This window comes from Leptonychotes weddellii, chromosome 1 (assembly GCF_054177405.1).
Source record: "Leptonychotes weddellii isolate Sample4059 chromosome 1, ASM5417740v2, whole genome shotgun sequence".
Classification (NCBI taxonomy): domain Eukaryota; kingdom Metazoa; phylum Chordata; class Mammalia; order Carnivora; family Phocidae; genus Leptonychotes; species Leptonychotes weddellii.
The window spans coordinates 103,868,214-103,892,053 of NC_138369.1; the positions used below are offsets into that span (position 1 = coordinate 103,868,214).

At 35.1% G+C, this 23,840-nt stretch overlaps 1 non-coding gene across 1 annotated transcript; it reads right to left on the reverse strand.

Moving 5' to 3' along the window:
* Nucleotides 1-484: 484 nt before the first annotated feature.
* Nucleotides 485-615, reverse strand: LOC115941826 (small nucleolar RNA SNORA63). The gene has a single exon (XR_004076506.1). It is a non-coding gene; the product is annotated as a small nucleolar RNA SNORA63 (small nucleolar RNA).
* Nucleotides 616-23,840: the final 23,225 nt, after the last annotated feature.

Here is a 23,840-nt window from a genome sequence, read left to right on the forward strand (position 1 = left end):
ATTTTGCAAGTAAAGAATTCAAATACAGGTTAACCCAAAAGGAAGCATCAGGATGGAGAAAAATGGGGCTACTTTTTCCTAGGATATCCCAAACTCCCAGTATAGCAGCAAACTGGGCATTTGTAAGTAGTGTTGAATAAATGACACGTTAAAATGGATAGAAAACATTACAAACATGCTAATCATGTGATTGTTCATTCATTCAGAGATATTGACAAAGCATTTTTTTTTCATTCATCAAGGCAGTGTTTATTTTTTTAATTTTTTTAAAAGATTTTATTTATTTATTTGACAGAGAGAGACACAGTGAGAGAGGGAATACAAGCAGGGGGAGTGGGAGAGGGAGAAGTAGACTCCCCGCTGAGCAGGGAGCCCGATGTGGGGCTCCATCCCAGGACCCTGGGATCATGACCTGAGCCGAAGGCAGACGCTTAATGACTGAGCCACCCAGGCGCCCCTCAAGTGAGTGTTTTACTTGGTAAACATGTCTGAGACCATGCATCCCTGGCTGCTAAGCACCATGGTGGACAGGGCTAGAAAGGTAACAGCTTTATTTTGAGCAGGGGGCAAAGACAAGGCAGCACTTTACAGCTACATTGTAACTAGATCCTGCATCTTGACAAAGCATTTTTAAATCAAATCCGGTAAAGGTGAGTGCAGTACTCCAAAGCAGCATCCCATTCTGTGGATGTAGCTCATGGGGGAGATGCCATCATTCTGGAATTATTTGAGAGGTTTATAAGATTGCTTTACAATTTCCATTAAACGTGAGACAGATTAATCATTACTTATCACATCTGTCCATACTAAAAATGACTATGACTGAAGAGAAAAGGATCCCATCATCTGATTATGGGTGCTTTGGTCTAAATGGCCTACATGTTGGCTAAGAACATAGATGTTCTCAGGTTCAATCCATTCTCAGAGGAATCATCTTTAAACAAAACACCTTTAAGAATATTTTCTATATTTAAAAACTATTGGGATCTCACTTGTTTTTCTAGTTTTTAGGTGCATATTTTATATTGAGAGTTGCTCATATGAAGGGAGAGAAAGCATATGCAGGAAAGTTGCCTGAAAGGGAATACAAGTCATTATTTTCAGTTTCCTAGAAATAAATGTTATAAAAATATTCTTGAAAACACTTCTCTGATTTGGTCCTGAGATCAACTGTTTATGAGAGGACCTCCAACAAAGAAGTGCAGTTCATAGGGCAATTAAGGCTGAGTAACTCTCTCTTTATGAATTAAAGGAAATAATGAAGCCACTGAAATATGAGGCACTTAATAAAAAAAAAAAGGAAAGGAAAGAAAACAAAACAAACCCCCCCAAAACAACAACTCCAGAGCTGTGCACCATAAATATCATAAATGAGAATGTTATGCGATTCAAGAAGCTTGTCATTTTCCCATGATTCTTTGACCCCTATCTGTTTCTACAACATGATTACAAGAATAGGCTCTCTTCTGGGAGAAAGCAAATATGTAATGTCTCAGCACTATCCAAGTTGGCCTGTCCACTTGCATAATTTTAAGTAACTGGTCCCTTCAGGCAAATCATAGCTCTAAAGTATGTGTTTACAAATGTGTGTGGAATCACATCATAATTATAGGAGAGTTAAGTTGAAAACTTTCAAGTGACATACATTATCATCTGAATTGGGGAAATCAAATATGGAAGCTTTGAAGCAAGCAAAATAATAATCATCTATACTGAATTTTGAAAAATGTAATAATGCAAGCAAACTGTTAATGGATTAGAAAGGCTATTCATACACACACACAAAGAAAGGCTATTCAGAAATGATAATATCACCTTCAAATTAGCATCAGAGATTTTTTATCATGTTGGCTTATATGCCAGATATAAAATCTCTAAGTACTGTAGAGCCTGCCAAGAGTTTCAAAATAAAAGAGAAAAGAATAGAATGATTTAATGTTACATGGGGAAATATTTTATAAACAAGATTATAAGAGGTTATATAAATAACCACAAAGTAATAATTAAGCACATCCCCAAATCATTAGTTGCAATGAACTGAAGTATATCTGTTTTTTTCCATTTAAAAATTGGCTTCTCTAGTTGTTCAAAATGTGAAGGCAATACAAAGGTACAGTGATAGAATGAGCCACACTAATGAGTTCCTCCCAGGCAGTGACTCCACCTTATTTGCCTTTATTTCTCTAAAACTGAAGGGTCAGTTGCTGAGACATAAAAGATGGTAAGTAAATGCTTAAATAATGAAACTGAACTGAGTCCTAATGAACATAATCATTGGAGTCAGACAGTTTTAGTTCAATTCTTGTAGCCAACATTTACATGCTGAGTTATCTTGGAAAAAGTTACCCAATCTATCTCTTACTTTTTCTTTCTTTAAAATAAAAATAATTGTTCCCACTCTGTCAGGTCATTGCAAAGATTAAGTGAGGTTATTAAAATATTGAACAAATGTGGCACAGAGAAACATACTGTAAGCTCTCAGATCATGACAGCTATTGTTAGTTAGTAATCCCTTCTGGACTTTAGGACATTCCTAAAAGGACTGCTCAGGACAGCTCTCTCAGCTGCAGCTAATATGCCACCTGCTCGGGGAAGCCTACTTGCCTATTCCCGGGCTATTGCATTTCCTCTCCCATCACTTTCAGTGCATTCAATTGACTTATGTTAATTCTATTTTTTCACTTATGTTAATTCTTATCATTGCATATACTGTGCTATTTAAAAATGATCTGCTTTTTCATGAGTCTGTTCCAGTAATACGTGAATTACCTAACAAGAAACATGTCATATGTCTTCACAACTCCAGTGATACAGTTCTGTTAGATAGTAGGTGCAACCATTTAATTCATTATCAAGACACAGGAAATAATATTTCCTTATATTTCGTTTTTAGTTTCTATGGATAAATCCTGTTTGAGAGAAAAAAATGGATCTTGGATCACTGTGCTATAACATCAAAATAAAATGTTATGATACAAAACATTGTTGTCAACTTACTTTATCTATGGAGCTGTGGAAACACTAATGGAATGCCTATTAACCATGAGATTGAAGAAGAGGAAAGATTAAGGTAGGTCCTGACTGTGTGAGAGTTTAATCAGCCTATCACAGGGGATAAACACACATTGGTGCATCTTCAGAGGTCAAGAAAAGAAATTTTAATTTACTTTTTGAATCATAAGCTCCAAAAGGTATTTGATCTACTTATAAAAATGAATTCAAGAAGGAATTGAGAAAAGCTATAAATAATAGATCCACAGTAGAGTATTAAAAGGAAACTTAAAATCAGTGAGGAGGGAGTATATTCCTTACCCTTGGAAATTTTCATCTTAAAAGGCAATTTCTATGCTGCCACACAAAAATGTTTTAAAGTTACTTTCAGAGAAGTTTAGATTAATTTCATCCAGCATGGTATTTCTTATATCCTTACTAAGAAGAAAGTTGGAAAGTTATTTACTTTGTTTTGGTATTTTAGAGGAAGGAGAATCACATGACTCCAGTCTCTAGAAAACATTAAGTAGATTTGAGAAATTCCCATATGATCAAGGTCTCCAAAATCCAGAACTTTAAGACAAAATAAAATGAAGGAAGGAAGGAAGGAAGGAAGGAAGGAAGGCAGGCAGAAAGGAAGGAAGGAAGGAAGAAAAAAGGCAGGAAGAAAGGAAGGTCTTTGAACATTGTTAATAAGATTTTTGTATAGATGAGCTGTGAAAATTGATACTGTATCAGAATTCTTATCTCTAAACTGGACTTCAGGGAGATCTGAGATCAATTTTGTATCTTAAAGGAATCATATTTAAAATTTGAAATGCAGAGAGTGAAGTCATTGGGGGAACTATTCCAGTGAACTGAAGGACTTCAGTTCCATTTTGATCCTGCTTAACATAATCTCTTGTTATACCCACTTTATATTTCAAGAGCTATGTAGAAGCACATTTCTCAAGTTGCTACAACTTAATTTTCACACAAGGAGATAGATAGTACATATTGAAGTTTTACATAATTCATTGAGTGATCATCTCAGCAGAATGATCTGAGATGATCTGGGGAAAAAAAAGAAAGGAAGTAAAAGAAAGAAAAGAAAAAAACAGAGAGATATATAATTTAGTAACTAGGGCAGGTAACAAGAGATGATTACTAAGTGATGCACAAACTGGTGAATGTCCTTTAGGCTAAGGAGAGTGTAACTGCTGAGGTCATCTTCTCTATGGGAAAGGTAAAACTATGAATGTACCTTACACTTTCCTGCAAAGTCAACCTGTAACTACACAGGGTGGGAAACAGCTGAATCCCAAACAGTTGTGAAGTTATTCCAACAAAGTAAAATTCCACAAGAATGACAGATGGCCATTGCAGAGAATTATTAGGACATGATCCAGCATGATATTAAAAAGTCTCACAATCATTATTTGCTTAATTTCCAAATTCCAAGTATTAGGTAGTTTTGTGCACACCAACTAAAGAAGATAAAATAGCTTAAGGCACAATTCTAAATTATTAATTAAATTCAAGGATGGGGAAGAAAAAATGCATGGATGAAAAAAAAAACTTTTGCAAAGATTTTGAAAAAAGTGAAATTTCATATTGATGCCAGCAAGTGGAAGAACAAAGATATGTGGGAGAAAGAGACACACACAAAATCGCTCTGAGTTCTATGATAACTATAAAGCCCATTTTTATATAGGGAGAATCTCTATTTTCGGATAAAGTGGGAAAACACTCCTCCAGAAGAATCATAGGATTTTCAGGGAATAGCAGATATGGGAATGCCATTAACCTCTCATAGGTAGGAAACACAGTAATGATTTATAGCTCTTACTGAAAATCAGAAATAGACTTGGTTGGACAAATCTGGTGCTTTAATGCTGTTTCAGAATCTGTGTCAGACTGGCGAAGAGGTCTGACTTATCATCCTATACTGGGACAAATAAGAGACTTTGTAGAAATGGATATACAGCTTCACCCCAAAGAATCCCACAAGTTGTTTAGTACCATGAGTGTGTTTCCTGTTTACCTCTTAACACTAGTTTTTCTGGATCCTTACGTTTCAAAATCAACCAAGAAAGGTGAAATTTCCTCTATTAGTTTATTCTTGGAAATCTTTATGAACATACTTCATCTTTCTTATTTCCTTCTCATTTTGCTACTTTTTCCAGCTCCTAGAAAATCACTTCTGTCCTTAGTGAGAACTCTACAGTTCTTCACCTAAAATCAATCTTGCCTTTTCCCTGATGGTGTAATATTCTTTTTTTTTTTTAAATATTTTATTTATTTATTTGAGAGAGAGAGACACAGTGAGAGAGGGAACACGAACAGGGGGAGTGGGAGAGGGAGAAGCAGGCTTCCTGCGGAGCAGGGAACCCGATGCAGGGCTCGATCCCAGGACCCTGGGATCATGACCTGAGCCGAAGGCAGACGCTTAACCGGCTGAGCCACCCAGGCGCCCCGATGGTATAATATTCTTTGCACCCTTCAAGCAGACTTTGTACTCTTCCTTCTCTGTGTATTTCAGGACCCTGAGCTAGTTGGCATTCTCTCGCTTAGCTACTGCTCTCGTACCCATGTTAACTCTGTCCAAACCTCTTCTCACTTATTACCTTAATAACATACCTACTTTTATGCATTTCTAAGGAAATTTGATACTGTCTTATAATTTTCACTTCATGGGGTTTGGGACTTTATTATCAGTATATTTTCTTCCATTAACCTAGAATTACCAATTAGGCAAACAAGAGTCTTAAAGAGACAAGCTATAGTCAGAAAAGTATTTTCTATCTTATTCTCCAGTAAAATCATCTAATAGGGGATTTAAGGAATTACAAATCTAGAAAGCAAAATAGACTTGCAAAGAATCATAAGCAATGCCACACTAATCCATTTAATTTTGGGGAGTGTTAATGGACTGGAAACCACCTGAGGACAAGGATTACATTTATCTAGGTCATCACTGAAACCCCAGTAATTAGCAAAATTTCTGTCACTACATAATAAGTATCTTTAAATGTGTATTGAATGAATGAATAACTAAACAGCTGAATAATTAATGAGTGAGTGATAATCCATTTCCAAGCATTGTATGCATGGATTTTGGCTGGCATTTCTAACAGTTTCCTAATAAAGTTTTGGGTGTGATAGATGTTATAACCAGCCGAAAGATAACTTCAACCTATGTTTTTTTGGATATACAAACCTAGAACAGCCCCAAAATAGTAGATGTATTATCTATTTAATATTGTTTTATTTGGTTAGAATATGAACAAGATTAATACTGAGTTCCTTAGCCATTATAAGACTCTAAACTTTTTGAAGATTTAAAAATATATTGATTAAAATTAAAAAAAATAGTTAATGAGATTAAACATACATTGATTTATAAATGTGTGCTCCTTTTTTTTTTTTTGAAAGATTTTATTTATTTATTTGACAGAGAGAGACACAGCGAGAGAGGGAACACAAGCAGGGGGAGTGGGAGAGGGAGAAGCAGGCTCCCCGCAGAGCAGGGAGCCCGATGTGGGACTCGATCCCAGGACCCTGGGATCATGACCTGAGCCGAAGGCAGTCGCTCAACCGACTGAGCCACCCAGGCGCCCTGTGTGCTCCTTCTTTAGGATAAGAAAGTATAGGTATCATTTTTAATGATTCATTAAATAGAGCAGCAAGTTAACTATATGGTACTAGGAATTCTGTTCTTTTGTTTAATTGAGAAATTAAGAAAAACATAAAATTCATGGAGTCTATCATTATCCAAATATCCTAATCAGATACTTCAATAGAATTGAAATATTTGAGATTCTAAATATTGGGGAAATACAGATATTCTTAAATTACTGCATCACATTTCAAAGTGAGGTTACTTAGTTTGCTCTTTGGTGTTTAAATGCAGAGGTCAGGGTGTGTAAGCAGAAAACTACTGCTTTTTAAAAAAATACAATAAAAGTAAAGTAAAAATAATATATATTACTGGCAACATAAGAGCCATTTTTGTAGTGGATAACACGTTTTCATTTTGACCTTTTCCAGAGTAAACAAAACATGCATTATTTGAAATTCTTCCTAGATAGTAGATACACATATTATTGTAAAGCAATAGAAGAAAACAAAACAAAACAAGGACTTTCTTTTTCTTTTTAGTCACTTTGAAATGTGAGTCATCAAAGCTATTATAACAATGGAAACTTTTGAAAATATGAAACAATTTGAAATGAATCTATTAGTTTCTTATTTATATGTGACTATTTTAGGAAAAGCAATATATTTCAAAGGAATTTAATATTTGCATAATACTGGGTATATTAAAATTCAAATTATATAATATTAATAAAATTAAATGACTCTGTAATAGAAAATAATTAATATTAAAACAAATATGCATTATGTAAGATGTTACATTTTAAAATACTAGCATACTGGATTTATAATAACATACAGATTAATTTGAGGAAATAATTTCTGCTGTGTTACCAAATAAAAAAATGCATGATTTCTGTAACTAAAATCAATTTGCCATGCCTTTGCTTTACCAGTCTTACTCGTTTTTTAGTAATATCAGATGACAATTTATATATTATGCCTTTACTATGAGTTCCTTTAGGAACTTAGAACTTACAGGTTATCCACGGTAGTGTCATATTGATCTGTTATCAGAAAGAAAGACATTTCATAAAATTGAATTTTCTGGGTAATGGAATTTTAATAAATATAACCATCAAATTATTACCATTATTTTAATGAAAATCTTTCTAAAACACTAAATATTTCTACGATTTTAAAAAAAGTACTCTGGGGGCACCTGGGTGGCTCAGTCATTAAGCATCTGCCTTCGGCTCAGGTCATGATCCCAGGGTCCTGGGATGGAGTCCCGTATCAGGCTCCCTGCTCCACGGGAAGCCTGCTTCCCCCTCTCCCACTCCCCCTGCTTGTATTCCCTCTCTCGCTGTGTCTCTCTCTGTCAAAAAAAAAAAAAAAAAGTACTCTGAATATGCAATTAATTTTTATTTTATGACTATGCTATTTGTTTTTTTAGAAAGATTTTATTTACTTATTTGAGAGAGCAGGGAGGAGCAGAGGGAGAAGAACAAGCAGACTCTCGACGCAGAGCTCAAGCTCCTGACCCCAGATCACGATCTGAGCAGAAATCAAGAGTCTGACGCTCAATCAACTGAGCCATCCAGTCACCCCTTACTTTTTTTTTTAAGTTTTTATTTAAATTCCAGTTAGCAAACCGTATAATATTAGTTTCAGATATACAATATAGTGATTCAACACTTCCATATAGCCCTCAGTGCTCATCAGAAGGGCACCCTTAATCCCCATCACCTATTTCACCCATCCCCCCACTTTATGACTTTGTTAATTAACATTGCTTATGATACTTTGCTAGAAGGTGTGTGTGTGTGTATGTGTGTGTGTGTGTGTGTGTGTGTGTTGTAGTATGAAAGACTAGACTTAAGCATGCTTGTTGCTTTTATAATTCTTGAGCCTACTTTCTTCTATCCAACTACTGGCTGGCACAGTTTTAGCTTCTGTGATAATGACTTCTGCTCATATCAAACTGAACTTTTTCCAATATTGTCTTTATAATGTTCTATACTTGGGAATCAAATAAAACTCATGCTTGATACTGCACATATATCAAGTTAGCATCTCTGGATTCTAACTGTTAAAGGAAATTTTTATTACCACAAAAAATATACATTTTTTAGTAAACAGGCAGACAATCTGTTAGCTTTTTTGGATGTTAAAGATAATTTTCTATTTTGGGGTTCTTGCCTCTATTCTGAGTTACTGCTATAAAATCTCAAGATAATGAAGTATTTGTAAATATATGTTAGTCATTGTTATCCTGCAAGGCAACTAGGCAGAAGCAGAAATTACTGTATAAATAAATATTTGCACACAAGTTAAACATCTCTTATTTAAGTTACTACAGGCATTGTAAAAGAAGACTGATGAATTTTTAGGGAACAGATCTGTCATTTAGAAGTTTCAGGGTCCTAGAAGGATGATGCACTTGGCTTCGCTTAAACTTATAACATTATGAAATATCCCATAAATTTATAGTTAATAATTAAAGGTAAATAAATTATATCATGTGCCTTTCATCCCAGAATACAATGTACTCAAAATAATAGAAAAAAAACCCAGAAAATACTTGAACTTGAAATAATAAATTATTGTAGAATGGTTTGTGTCAAATTAAATTGGTTCTACTTAGAGTGGTCTTTAATGGTTGCTGTGCATATAGAAATATATTCTTTATTCCATGCTCTAGGTAAGGAATGATAGGGTTTTCATTTTGTTTTTTGGTGCTTCCTTTTTTTTTTTTTTTAATATTTGGTCCTCACTGAAGCATTCGGAGAAAAACTATTATATATACAGCTATCCATTAACCAACATGACTCTTTATATCTCAGTCTCTCTCTCTCTCTAAAGCAATAACTTTCTTTTTCTCTTTCTTCATAAAACAATCACATCTTAGGCTCCTATTTAGATCATATTAATGCACTGGATAGATAATCTAAACATATCCCCTGTGGATCGTCTAGCTCTATAGTATGTTTCTCCTCACATCACATATGATGTTCTCCTTTGCTCATTTTATCCCAGTCACACTGGTTCCCTCACTGTTCCCTGAGCAGAAAAGACACATTCCTTCTGAAGCTGTTCCTTCCTAGAAGGTTCTTCAGGTGGACACCTTGCCCTCCATTCTACCTCATTTAAACCCTTGATTAAATATTGCTTATTTAAAATTCCAAGCCCCTCCTTCCCTGTGCCTCCTCTTTTATGTTTGCTTTATTTCCATCTTACTGCTTTTTTGATATGTGATATATAATTTACTTATATGGTCATTGTATGCATCTTCTCCCACTGAAATGCAACCTGCATGAGTGTTGGCATTTTGTTTTATTAAATAGTCTTTTTTCAATGCTTAAAACAGCATTTGGCACATGGTAGGCCATCTAAAATATTACTTGAGAGAATGAATAAAATTGTACTCTAAAGTCAATTCCTGAACAATGCTTCATGTGTTTTTACTATCAGAATGCATATATCCGGTTCAAGCAAAACGGTCAATAGCTGTGCTCTTGGATATAACACATGTATATGTGCTAAATGTAGCCTATTGACCCTCGTATCCTAATTTTTCCCTAGTATGGTTTCTTTCTAGCCATCTTCTCAGCAAAACTTTGATTATTATTCATTAACAGGAGGTTCTTATGTAATATTTGGAAGACTGATAATGATGAGAAAACATTCCCCTTCAGTAGCATTTACAGACATGTACAGGGAGGGTGTATAGCTTCCATTCACTTCCAAGCATCATGTGGACTACCTGTTTCAGTGACAAAGAAAACAGCTGAAATCATTGATAGTTTTCTGCAACTCTTCTAATTTTTGATTTACTAATTTCTAGCTATAGCTTTTTTTCACTCACCCTCTGTCAAACATTTCACAATATCAAAAGTCCACAAAATAATTTACTTTTCTGGCCTTGTGACATTTGTGTGGAAAGACCACCACACAATAAATGCCATTTTTACCTTCTTTTCACATGCCCTTGTATATCTGAAATTGAATGAAATAAAAACATAACCATGCTAATTGATACGGTACAAACTAATGATCTTGAACCTCACATGTGCTAGTAATTCTGCCAGGGTATCATAGTATGCTTTTTGAGTCTGTTTGCTCTTTCACATTCCTAGGTAACGGTTTCGCCTTCTTCTCACTAAGAATAGTTGATGACCTTGGTTTCCTCTTCACTGAAATACTTAATTCAAAGGAAAACTGATGCCCATCACTACTTCTACTGTCCTACCAGCAATACTCTCCATTTCACCTAAAACCAAAGTTGAAATATCCTGTGCCCTATGTAGACCCAATCCTTTCCCTTATGGGCTCTCCTCTACTCAAGGATGTCATTCCAGCAGCTCTCCCCTCCCTTGTCTGTATTTTAATTTTTTTTTTTTGTTTCTACCAATACTTTTCATATAAACATGGTGATATTATATCCACCTTGAAAAATCTCCTCTTGTCCTATGGCATCCTTAGATACATGCAGGTATCTTTGCTTTTCTAGTAAAAACAGAAACAAACAAAAACAAGCAAAAACCCACCTCCTTGAAAGGTGGTTTACATCTGCTATCTCAATTTGCTCTTGTGAAATTTTCTGTTAAACCTAGTTCTCTTAAACTTAGTCTCCTACACCTAATGACAGTTTCTTTTATCCCAGACCATGACATCCACACTGTTTTTTTGTTTTGTTTTGTTTTGTTTAAGATTTATTTATTTATTTGAGGGGGGGAAGAGCGAGCACGAGCACATGGAGGGGAGGGGCAGAGGGAGAGGGAGAAAGAATCTTCAAGCATGGAGCACTGAGCACGGAGTCCACTGTGGGGCTCGATCTCACAAATCTGAGATCATGACCTGAGCCGAAATCAAGAGTGGGACATTCAACCAACTGAGCCACCCAGGTGCCCCGACATCCACATTGTTAAATCCTGTGGTCGTTTCTCAGCCCTTACCTTTCCTGACTGTTAGAGCATTTAAAGCAGATGATTTCCCTCTTTCCCTCTCTCTCTCTCCTTTTTATTTGATTTCCAAGATACTAAACTTTTGGTTTCTGTCCTCCATGATGACACATTCTTAGGTTTTTTTTGCTGGTTCATCTCCTTCTCTGTTCATTAAAGTTTGAAAATTCAGAGGACAATCCTTGTAACTCTTTCTTAATATCTATACTTGCTCTATTGGTAATCTCATTCTGTCTCAGGTCTTTAAATGCTATCTGTATATTATTAAATCCTCTATTTTATCTCTAGCCAAGACCTCTCATCCAATCTCTATATCCACACATTCGAATGGCTGCTCAACAATTTCACTTTAAAATCTAATAGACAACTCAGTATCAACATGTCTAAAATTGGAGTCCCATCTTCCCACACAATCTCCACACATATCTTTTCTTATGTCAGTTTATGGCAATTCAACCTTCCAGACAAAATCCTTTGAGTTATTTTTGACTATTCCCTTAATCTCAAAATGAATCTACCAGAAAATCCTGTAGACTCTACCTTCCAAATATATTTGGAATCCAGCCACTCTTATCACTTTATCCTGATATTTTTTTCTCATTCTTCCCTTGCTTCCTTTTCCCACAGTCTAGCTTACCTTGCCTGATACTTTTAAAACACATGTTAAGTTTGCTCAGCACTTTTCAGTGGCTTCATATTTCACTTTAAGTAAAATCCAAAATCCTTACAATTTTCTAAATCTCCTACATTTTATGAAACTCAAAACCCCATAAGCATCTGATGTTATTTATCCAGCACCAGCACCAGCACCCACCACACAAATACAACTTCCTTCCTGTTGTTTGAATGTGTCTGGTGCACCCAGGTCTTAGAGATTTTAAAAAACTGTTCTCTCTGCTTTGAATGATCTTCTCCCAATATCTTCTCGGTCAACTCCTTCACTTCCTTCAAAGTTTGCTCAGATCTCTCAATGTTCAGTGAAGAACACCCTATTTGCTCTAATTAAGACTGCAACACCCTCTGCCTGCTTATCTTACTCAATTTTTTTGTAGCACTTATCACCTTTAACATATAATATAGTTTAATTATTGTTCATGTTTTCCTATTTTTATCTGTTTTACCTGTTAGAATGCAGGATCCAAATGCACAGTAATATTTTCCTTGCATGTATACTGATGTATAGAATACACACGGAATAGTACCTGACTCACTGTAACTACTGAATAAACACTTTTGAATAAGTAAAAACTAAATGAATAAATGAAACTTCCCTAATCCCTGCAGGAGACTCAGAATGCAAGCTTACAAGTACTAAGTGGAGTACTTTCTGTATACTGGCCTCCTAAATGAGAATGGTAAATAAATGAATAAGATATTTGCCTCCAAGCTGCTAATGATATAATAACATCCACATATGTAAAATTAAAAACTCTAATTAAAAATTAAAAAATGCTAACAGGAGGTAATAGGGTTACAAAACTTTAGTTAGAAGTGGAACCAAAGGTATTCCATGTTAAGGGTGTAACATGGATTAAGAGTCTAAGGTAAAGAATATCTGTCAAGATCTTTAATATATTATCAAATATTTTAGAGTATCTTCAGTGGGATAGAAACTAGGCTGGACTCTGGAGAAGTGCAGATGAATACTACTGGTTTAATGTTTTTAATACTATGACAACATTTCAGCTAGTATCCTAAGTATTTATTATGCCATTGATAGCATTTAATTTTCTTCTCTTGAAATTGTATATACTACATAGTCACGAATAACTGAGACTTTCAGGAAGGCTGTAATGTCAAGAGTACTTAGATTTTATAGGCACAAACCGAACACACACAAGATGTTATCCTTCAAGATAGAACCCCCACATGTTAATCACTTCTGTGCACTTTGAATAACTGATAAAAACATATCCAGAAAATATATTGTGGTATTTCAGTGAAGTGTCTGAATCTTCTCTATCAGTGTTGAATGAATTGAATTTGACATGCCCAAGAAGCTTACCGAGGAAGTGCACTCAAGGAAAGCAGATCATTTCACACACGACCTCACCATCCACACAAGACATGGCAGAGACACACAGATTGGTCCCAGCTTATTTGATGAGGTGCTTACATTAGGGATATTATGACTGTGGCAGTAGCTTTCTACAATTTGGGAGGCAAAAGATTACTGGAATTGTGTCAACACTTTATAAAATTCAAAATACAATAGGCTAAATGTTTTATTTATGAGCCATATTTTATCTTTACCTCCTCCAAACAAAATTTATAGAAACATTACAATTAAAGGCATACACATCCCTGATACATAGTAGGTACATAATAAATAATGTTAACTGATGACTAAAATAATATATGCTCTATAAAGTATGCAATAAAATCATAAAAAATGATAAATTAATATACCAAAGGTTGGCTATTTTATTTATCCTCACATCTAAAATATCTTATAACCTAGGTAAAAAGAAATAATGTGGTATATAAAACTCTTTAATAAATAAAAGGTTCTCTTCAGGGTCTGGAGAGAGTTTTTAATTTAACATTAATCTTGCTGGTATTTCTTTTCTTGGATCAGATTTAGAACCTTCCAGAGCAGGGACTGGGTTTATACAAAGGCTTATAGGACCTGGTAGATAACATTACTGTGGAAACAGGCTAGGTATAAGGAGATACTAGTACAAAGCTCTCCTGACCCATCTCTGTAAAAAGGGCAGCTGTTATTCAGCTCTAGCTGACAGATACCTGCTGGAGATATCAGCTTAGTGTTACCAGTTTTTATATTTTTGTAAAAAAAAAAAAAAAGCCCCAAATTTAGCTTTTGAGGGCAATTTCACTATGTTTAAATGTTAGCATTATTTCGTAAACCCAAGTTGTGCCAGATATATGACCAGCGGGCTACTGGGCTACAGATTTTGGGTTGTAATTTTTTAAGTTGGGTATATTTCCTGGCATATAGAAACATTAGTAAGTGCCCACTGAGTTAATGACCGTCCAAATGTCAGGCCAGACAATAGCAGCAGAAGGAGGAGGGGGAGAAGGATGAAGAGGAAGTGAAGAAGTGGAGGAAGAAGGGGAAGAAGGAGAAAAAGAAGAATCTTCATTTTTTTTCATCACCATCACCATCGCATTTTCATTCTACATGACATAGCTTTGAGAAGGTTTACCAGTTTTTAATCACAGTTCTTGATCGAAATTCCTGTGAAAATTGATCTCTGAGGAATTTGCTGTTCCCTTAGCTTTTTCAGATGGTCAAAGTGGAATAATATTTGTACATACTCATTATTGTTGTAAATATTTAAGTCATAGAAGAATTGCAAAAAAGGCTTTATAAACTAAAAAAAAATTAAAATGCCTTTGTAATGGGACTCTGTAATGAACCCTAAAAAATGATCTATCATTTGAGAAGTGAGTCATCAGTCAGGATATTAAAAGATGAATGATCATTAATGTCAATGAAAATAATATATATACCTCATAAAATGCCCCTGATCCACCTCTATAATACTCTTTGTTAAATATGCTCTGGTCACAATTGTTTTCCTTCGGTTGCTCTAGGAAGATGTGCTTATTGTTGCTTTAGGGCCCTAGCAGTATTATTGCCTGTCTGTCTGTATTATTCCTTCTGTATTATTCCCTCTTTGTCCCCTCAACTTCTCATCTCCTTAGATATGGTTGGCCTCTTCTTGCCCTTCTCTTAAGAGCTCCAATATGGCTTCCTCATTTTCTATCACATAATCATTCTCAGCACTCACCCTCATATATAATCATCTTGATCACTGATTGTTTTCATGCTTATTGATGATTTTTTTAAAAAATGTTTGCTCCCTGAGGACAAAAACTTATCTGCTTGGTACACTTAACAAATAGAATTATTAAGGGATGAGGAAGCAGGTTATATGGATATATTTAAGGTAATCGTATGCCTTTGAAGAGTGCAAGTTGGTGAATGTTTATAATCTAAACATAATTTTAGGGGCACCTGGGTGGCTCAGTCATTAAGTGTCTGCCTTCGGCTCAGGTCATGATCCCGGGGTCCTGGGATTGAGCCCCGCATCGGGCTCCCTGCTCAAAGGGAGGCCTGCTTTTCCCTCCTCCACTCCCCTGCTTGTGTTCTTGCTCTCGCTATCTCTCTCTCTATATATCAAATAAATAAATAAAATATTTTTTAAAAAAATAAACATAATTTTCTCCAACTAGGACTAAGTAGTTTTAAAGGATATGCACATACGTGTTTGTACACACTTTTTAAAAAAGCACAGAGTTAATTACCATTAGTGTGGGTCTTTGTGTTACAATCAGTAGAGTTTATTTTTAAAAGTTTAATTTTTTTCCTGTCTCATTTAATGTTTCATCATAGAATATTCTATGTCACTATTTCAGTTACCAAATGTGTGTGTGTACGTGCTTTATTTTCTCTCCTAGAGCAAAATGAAGGATAGCACTTGTTACAGAATTCTTGACATTTGATTTATACTTGACTCAAAGTGAGTGATGGGGAACGAGGAACAAAAGTTTGTGTTAATTAATTAATTAATTGAACAAATACTTATTAAGCATCTGGGCCAGATGCTGTGATATAGGTGCTCATGCTACAACAATGAATAAAATAGACAAAAATCTTAGAACTGATGGAGCTTAATTACATTCTTATGTGGGGAGATAATTAATGGCAATAAATATGAAAATAAGTAAATTGGATAACATGTTAGAATTAAATTCTGTAGTAAAACAAACAAAAAATCACTAGAGATAACAGTAATATCAGTGGATTTGGAAATACTGGTGGGAGGGTGTTATAATTTCAATGAGTGTGCAGGGTAGGTCTTGTTGAACAGGAAAGATTTGAGCAAAGTTTTCAAGTTAGTGAAGCAGTGAGCCTTGTAGATAATTCAGACTAAGGTATTGAAGACAGTATAGTACAAGCCACTCTTAGATGCCTGCCATGTTTGAGCAAAAGCAAGAAATAGAGTGAAGCTGTAAGAGAATGAGCTAAAAGCAGAGCTATCAGAGAATTACCCAAGAGCCAAGTTGTATAAGGTCTGGTCAGGTAAAAATAAACCATGAGGAGTAAGCCAACATGTGACATAAGTAATCTTTCAGCAAATGGACTTGTTATAGTACATTATAAGCAAAAAAATTGGAGAGAAAAGGCTAGAATGATCCTTTACAACAGAGGTTGCCAATGGGGAGAGACTTTGTCTTCTCGCCTTGGGGATATGTGGTAAAATCTAGACACCTTTTTGATTGTCATGACTTGGAGAAAGGAGAAGGTTAATACACCTGAAATCTAGGAGGAGAGGCCAGGGATGCTGCTAAATAGCCTACAGCACACAGGACAGCCTCTCCCAAAACAATGAGTTACTAGTCCTCACATATCAATAGTGCTAAGGTTAAGAAACCTTCCTTTAGAGAACCAAAGACCAGTCATGAGGTCTGTGCTCAGCACAACATTATTGTTTGAAACTATATTGTAAATTTTATATATTTCAAAATTCCGATAAAGAGTTGGGAATTGTCAAAATGAGTGCAGAAATGGCAAAAAAGAAAATTTAAAAAAGCAGAATTAAGCATAGAAAAGCATTATCCCAATAATAAAAATATTTGAAGGAATATGAAGAGTAAAAAGTAATTCCATGAGGACTAATCACTTCCCATTCTTGCTGCTCCAGGCCATATCTTTTTTTTTTTTTTTTTTAAAGATTTTATTTATTTGACAGAGAGAGACACAGCGAGAGAGGGAACACAAGCGGGGGGAGCGGGAGAGGGAGAAGCAGGCTTCCCGCGGAGCAGGGAGCCCGATGCGGGGCTCGATCCCAGGACCCTGGGATCATGACCTGGGCCGAAGGCAGACGCTTAACGACTGAGCCACCCAGGTGCCCCCAGGCCATATCTTATGTAATGAATGAAACTAGGCCAAGGAAAAACAGTTGCCCTGAGAAAGGAAGCTAGAATTCAAAAGTAGAAAGCATTTTACTCAGACAAAAAATAATTTCAAGGTCTGTCTCCTATGGCAGACATAAGGAGACTATCACAAGTTGAAAGGGACATTTGCTCAGGTCAGTATAAAAATGTACCATTATTGTGGTCATACATCTTCCATAATTGAATGAAGCTAAAGGGCATTCTTAGGGTTATGTTTGGCATGGAAGAAACTAGAATTTATCTCCATGCCATATTAATCCTTCAGAATCACCAGGAGTCATAAAGTCATATTAGACTATGTTAAAACCAAGGAAAATCCACCATTCCAATATTTAGTAATGATTTTTTTCTCAGTCCTTCTCCAGTATTGCCTGTTTTCTTACTTGCATGATCAGTTTCTGTCTTGAAGACTTGTTTATTCTGTTTGCCCCTAATAAAGCAGATATTCTAAGTTACCTTAAAAATAATAAATAAATAATGTGTGTGTATACACATATATATACATATATATACACATATATATAATAAACTGTTATATATGTGATTAGAAGAGTAACCATGAACTTAAGAATAGGTTTTAGACTCATAAATGATACTGTGACAGCGCATCTTTGTTTGCCTTTTGAAAAGTTATCTGTAAATTACCAACCTTACATATAAATGCTGTATTTCTGATTCTACCTAAAAATGTTTCCTTTGAGGAAAAAATGGGTAGTATGGCTCACGGAAGAAAAATAACATGAAGGAAATGTCAGGTCTCAGAGTGGTGATTTGGGCTTCCTCTGCTGCCTGGCTTCCACATGACCCTGAGCAATGCCTGGCTTCTCTGGCCTTTAATTTATCCATTTCTAAGTGAGCATAACACCACTAGCTCTCAAGATTATTGTGAGGAGACTCTAATAAAAATGCACTTTTCAAAAATGCTGCATAAATGCTAAACAGAGTAAAATATGTCTCGTTTCCATTACATTTATGGGAGCTTTACGCGTGGGTTCTTCTTTAATGAAGAGCACCTCACTGAGCTTCAGCAACCTTTTCAAATACCATAGAGGCAATCTTTTTATTTATGTGAATGCAAGATATGTCACTTATTCACACAGAGAAGTAACTTGATCATTCAATATATATTCTGCTATATATACATATATATGTGAAATCTGTTCACAACTGCTGTTAGAGGTAAAGGATATAGCACTCTATTTTACAGAATAAAATATATTTCATATTTGGGTATAAAAGGAAGCACTGTGGATTTACTACCTATATTCTAGTTCATTGGATTTTTAGGGAGATTTTAGAGAATAATTAACTCTATCTTAGTGGATTTGGGTAGAAGTAGGTATAGATGTAGAGACTATGCTCTAGGTTAGATTAATTACATGCTTTCTTATTTTAATTTGTTTTTATATATGTAGTTACAGGGCACCTGGGTGGCTCAGTCGGTTAAGCATCTGTCTTCAGCTCAGGTCACGATCCTGGGGTCCTGGGATCAAGTCCCGCATCAGGCTCCCTGCTCAGCGGGAAGCCTGCTTCTCCCTCTCCCTCTGCCATTGCCCCCACTTGTGCTCTCTGGCTCTCTCTATTTCTCTGTCAAATAAATAAATAAATAAATAAATAAATAAATAAATCTTTAAAAAAAGACAACTGTTATTTGAGTTATAAGTTATTGGCAATTTTGTCAATAGGCTCCTATCTAACTCTATAAATGCATATATAAGAGATTTTGGAGCTAAAATTTTACATAATCTACATTAAACATCATTTAGTATGCATAAGGCAGCTGGGGCCCAAAGTGAACATGTCCAACCTAGCCCTTTGCCACACACCTATTTGGCAGCTCAGCAGATACTAGTATTGATTTTTCTAACATGTTTCTACTATATGTAAATTTTTAAGTAATTGTGTATCTATGAGAATGGCCCAAGAGAGTGGTTTTCAACACTGCCTCACCTAGGAGGTTTCTGATAAAGACCTAGGCCCAGGAAAAATGAATCAAACCTCTGAGTGAGGTCTTGGCATCAGTATTTTTATAAAGTTCTGCAAGTTCATCCTAAAGTGTAGCACGGGTGGAAAACCCACAGTTTAAAAACTACCTCGTTGCCAAATGTTGTCTTGAGCATTCAAACTGCAATTTTCTCTATTAACTGCTGAATCCCATGTTTCTTTCTTCAGTCACAGCCCAACCTCCATGGCAGGAAAACCCAAAACATAAGTGTGACTGTGCTCCTGCACCTGGCCCGGGGTTAAAACCAAACCCGGGTCCCTTTGCCTCCAAATTTCCTGTTGTCCACTATCCGCCATAGCAGGACAGACACAGAAACAGGGCACGAATACCCCAGCTCTTCGAGGAATAAAGGGTAATTACTGCATGGCTCAAAGATGACAGTGGCTTATCACTTAATTGAATGCTTCCATCACCACAATTGCCACCACCTCCAACCAGTATTTTGTTTTTGATTTTTTTTAAAGATTTCATTTATTTATTTGACAGAGAGAGACACAGTGAGAGAGGGAACACAAAAAGAAAAGAAAATTTCCTTCATAAATGTCATTTCCTACTGTTCCTTCAATGAGTTGAGTATTTACGTGTATGTGTGTGTTTAATCTCAACCACCTCTGTGTAAAGGAGAGCACAGTTTACCTTTCTAACATACTGTGTGTATAGGGGATAGAGGCAAGATCCTGCTTTAAGCATTTATAGGAATGACTGTATGTGTATATCTGTGGACCTTCTGAAAATGAAATTGAAAAATACTTCAATTTAAAAATCTTGTCATTCTTGCCTAAAATTTTTATAACTAAACTATCAGAAATATGTAGATCGTTATAAATTTATAGGTGAAATAAGAGAATGCTATTTCATTCTCCACCTTGTTTTTTAAGGTAAGGAATTACAATGCAGTCACACGTTTAAAATGTGTATTAACAGTTATAACTATATATATTTTTAAACTTCTCGTTTTATGCATCTTTTCATTTCCATCAGTGAAATTTAGCTTTCTCCTAACTTTAGGAATGTCTGAAGGGCAAATGATAAACTGAGTGAGTCTTAATGCAAATTGCCCCATAGTGAATACATTAATTAGATGAATAATAATAATAATAACCAAGAAAAGGGATACACCAAGGTAAATCATAGTGTGAATATACAGAAGCCCATAAGTAAGGTGGTCTGATAAAATGCATGCAATGGCATTAAAGAAACATTTGTCTTTATATAGCATGTGATTGGTATCTCAATATATTAAATACATATAATCAGGTATTTTTATTTTCCCCAAGTTTTACTAATGGTCTCATGGTGAACCACTGTATGAGTTTGTGGTTAAAACTCTAGATGTATATAAATGCTGAAAAAATAAAAGTCCAGACAATAGATCATAATTATTTTGAGAAGAGGTAGTAAAATTAAAAGCTGTGCATTTGGTAGCTGCACTATTCTCCTTGCATGGGAAAGAAAGCTTGCCGTCCTAAAGTAAATATTTTAAGATATTCTTCATTTCACTAATTTACAAATGAAAAGTAAACTGAAGAGTAGTAAATGTGTTCAAGTTCATGGTTATAATTATACATGCCTTCATAAAATAGAAATTTTCATATTTTGGTTTTGATTTCCATATTTAAATTTCTGCAAAACATAAAATTCTGCAAAAAATATTTACAACCTAGTTATAAAAGATAAGTTTATAATGCTTATAATATATTTAGAATAAATTTAAATTATGAGTTACTTTTACCATGAGCTTATAAAAGTCATGAAACATCAACCCAGTGGGTTGGAAATATTGACAAAATATCAAAACTGTCTTCACTTACTACAGGATTCTGTTTTCCAACCTTACTTTGAGAAGATATGTCATTTTGACAAGCCAGTTAGCATAAATGACTTACAACTCCCTGAACTCTTATATTTAATATAGTCAGGAGCCTGCACTTCAAATTGTCAAACACCAGTATCATGTTTCAGGATGTCAGTCTCTTATCTGAAGGATATTACCTCCCCAAAGTGTAAATTCTTCTGATATTTTGTCTTTTGATGTCAGCATCAAAATATGTGATCTTTGATCACTAATCTAATCCTTTATGGAGCTGTAAACAGACAACAACAAAGTAAGAATTTTGTTTTGATTGGTACATTGTTATTTTGTGATCTTGCGATCCAGAGAATGATTTTTAGTGACTGCTTATGTCTTCTATCATTTAGGATCAAATCCAAACCCTTATTACTGCAAAATTTAAATGAAAATAATTTTTTAGCTATTTATGGCCTTTAGCAGCTTTCAAATTTAATTTTCAGAGCAGTAATTCTCCAAAGGCAAACTAAATTAATAAAATTTGATTCTTAGACACCTCTTGTGTACAACAATCAGTAGAATTTCACATGCTACATGCCTGGGTGGCTCAGTCGTTAAGCGTCTGCCTTTGGCTCAGGTCATGATCCCAGGGTCCTGGGACCGAGCCCCACATCGGGCTCCCTGCTCGGCGGGAAGCCTGCTTCTCCCTCTCCCTCTGTCCCTGTTTGGGTTCCCTCTCTCACTGTGTTTATCTCTCTGTCAAATAAATAAATAAAATCTTTAAAAAAAAAAAAAGAATGGTTAAATAACAGTTTAGACAAATCATAAAAATTTTACACTTGATCTTAGCCAAAAGGCCGAGAAGCGATTAAATCATAAAAATTTTAGACATTTAAGACCTATTTGCATCCATGAACTAATGTGAATTTAATAAAATTGGACATCCTGGGTACTGACCTCTTTCTAAATATTGCCCAATAGTACCCACGACTGGAAAGGTCTACCACAGCAAATCAATGTAGCTAAACACTTATGTATACATATGGTAATTAATCATAGAATTATTTGTAAGAACAAACTAATGGGGGGAAAACTATATATTAAACAGTAGGAAATAATGTACATATCACAATGTATTTATATAGTAGAATATTATGAAATGCCAATATTTTACTTTCCATAAAAGGAGATTAATGCTTTCATGCATTTTATTGTGCTGTTCAAGAGTTGGAGGTTTATGCCTCATCAGCCTACAGTATTCAAACAATGGAAAGCCTTCCTTGAGCAGAAATTATTCAAACATTTAACTTAACATGTGAATTTAAATATTCATGATTAAGAGAAAATACATGAAATCCAATGGACCTATATAATAAATACCTCTTCCTCAATCTCAAAAGCTTTTAAAATATTTAAGAAGCATATAAATCCCTCAGCTATCTGCAAGAGATGACTAGTGACTAGACTGAACACACTTATTTCACATTCTGTGAATGTTTGGATCATCTATACCTGCAAACACTGCTAGAAATTGAAGAAATGAAAGTCAGGTTTATGTCCTGATCAAACTCATCATTTATGGAAAACACAGGAGATGAGCATATACATGAAATATCTGAAGGCTTAATAGGAGACAACAATTCCCCATTTTCACATAGCTAACAAGTAGTTATGGACCTGAAGGCATCACTGAAGAAACTCTTTCATATGTCAGGAATTTGAATGGACAAATCCCCAAATCATATTTTTTATAAAAGGACCATGGCATTCTGCACTAAGAACCTGAATCTGAAATCATTCCAGTGGAAACAAATTAAATTTGTAGCTGAGTAAGGCAATGCATGAAAGCAAAATTCTCTCCACCAAATGAAACTCAAGAATGCAGTTTGACATTAATATTCTTTAATGATTTTATTTGAAAACTTGGTAATCATTCTAGTAGTTTCATCATAGTGGCTAAGCAGAGAGGTTTAAAAATCTATTTGAATTGTAGGGCGCCTGGGTGGCTCAGTCGTTAAGCGTCTGCCTTCGGCTCAGGTCATGATCCCAGGGTCCTGGGATCGAGTCCCACATCGGGCTCCCTGCTCGGCCGGAAGCCTGCTTCTCCCTCTCCCATTCCCCCTGTTTGTGTTCCCTCTCTTGCTGTGTCTCCCTCTGTCAAATAAATAAATAAAATCTTTAAAAAATAAATAAATAAATAAAATAAAATAAAAATCTATTTGAATTGTATAAACAAGTATGTTAATGTATAGATGGTTTTTTGATGATAAAAAAAGACATACAGGTAAAAACTGCAAAGAGAATAAGGGAAGATTCTAAATTATTGTTTAAACTAATACATATTCTTTGATAGCCTCTAAAATAACACTTACTATACTTTCCTGAAATACACTGTATTATATTTGCTTCATCCATGCTAATAAATTTGGCTGAATCTCTTTAAAAAAAAAGAAGTGAGAGTAGATGATGACAAGTTGAACTTTTCTAATAAGTCTTACTGCAATGCAAATTTACATTCCATTGCTGTATATATAAGGGATAATTTGGACAGATGTTTAACTGACTTTCCCTATTAAAATTTGCCATAAAT